The sequence below is a fragment of the Propithecus coquereli genome, unplaced genomic scaffold, assembly GCF_000956105.1.
Source record: "Propithecus coquereli isolate 6110/MARCELLA unplaced genomic scaffold, Pcoq_1.0 Scaffold58, whole genome shotgun sequence".
Classification (NCBI taxonomy): domain Eukaryota; kingdom Metazoa; phylum Chordata; class Mammalia; order Primates; family Indriidae; genus Propithecus; species Propithecus coquereli.
This window is the reverse complement of record NW_012151729.1, coordinates 7,732,162-7,733,527: the sequence shown is the minus strand read 5'-3', so window position 1 is coordinate 7,733,527 and position 1,366 is coordinate 7,732,162.

Below are 1,366 nucleotides of genomic sequence, written 5' to 3'. Positions count from 1 at the left end.
TAAGTGTTGAGGACTAGTTTTGTGCTTTGGTTATCTTAAGGCCTTTTTTCTTTTCTTTCTCTCTTGTGTCCTCGGCATTTTGATCAGGCTTGCTCATGAATCTTGGAGAACTCCCATTTTGGGGACAGAATCTACAAGAATGGAAATTGCTTTCTAAGCAGCCTCTGAACACTAGTCATGTAATAAATGTCACCAGTGTTGCTGCGCTCTTCTGATGGACTGCTAGTGCCTTATATCTGACGGCTAATGAGCTCCACTAATCAAAGTGAGGAGCAAATGCTATTTCCGACCCTCCCCTCCTACCTGAGGAGGTGAGGAGTTCTAACCCTTGCCCTGGCAGATTGACAGCACTGAATGGGAGCAGAATAAGAAGGAAACCTGGAAGGTTAATTAAGGTAGTACCCCAAAGTTGTTTTTAAATCAATTTAATTAACCTGTGATCCCTTAAAATTAGAATATGTTACAACTGGAATGAAGGCGTGAGTTTTATTTATTTATTTTTTTTAACCTCATCTAAGAAAAGAGACACTGAGCAAGTCTCTAGGTAAAAACGTAGAGTGGAGTGTAAATTACCACCTGGATTTTTCACATCAATCTTTATTCCCCGTGTAAATCAGAATGGAGAGTTTCCATTCTTAGAGGAAGAAGCCATAGCATTAACATCTGAGGCTGTTGTCAATCATCCAAGTTCCTGGTGACACACTCCTTCACCAAATGGATGTGCTATTCACCCCTCACTGGGATTAGAGATGAGTAATATTGTAAAGAAAGACAATAATAGCACAGTTAAGAGAGTGGGTCAGACTGCCAGAGTCCAAAATCAGCCTCTATAACTTCCTAGCAGTTTGACCTTCAGCAAATTATTGAATCTCTCTGTATCTTTTCTTTTTCCTCTTCCATAAAATAGTGTTAACATCAGCAGATATCACATGGGGTTGTGAGAAGAAGTAAAAGATATAATGCATGTGAGTTACTAGGCAAAAAATATAGAACATAGTAAGCCCTCAATAAATGCTAATTATGTGACAGATTTTTTTATTTTATTTTTTGTTTTTTGACATGGGATCTATGATACCTAGAAATAGAGTTTCAGTGAGAGGAGTCAGGGAATTGTTTAAATTCTCTGAGTGTGCTAATTTTTGTGGAACATGTGCATTCTTTCTGGGAGAGCAACCAAAGTTTTCAAGAGCTTCTTCAAAAAGGTCTGGGACCCCAATACAGTAACGAAATATTGCTTTAAGACATCAATCTCATCTGACCAGTTTGAGCATTGGGGCCAATATAGTGAAGCCACAGTTGGCTGGTTCTTGTGTATTAAATGCCCCTGGCCTGCCATTTTTGCCTTATCCCTTTGAGCAGTCTTGTC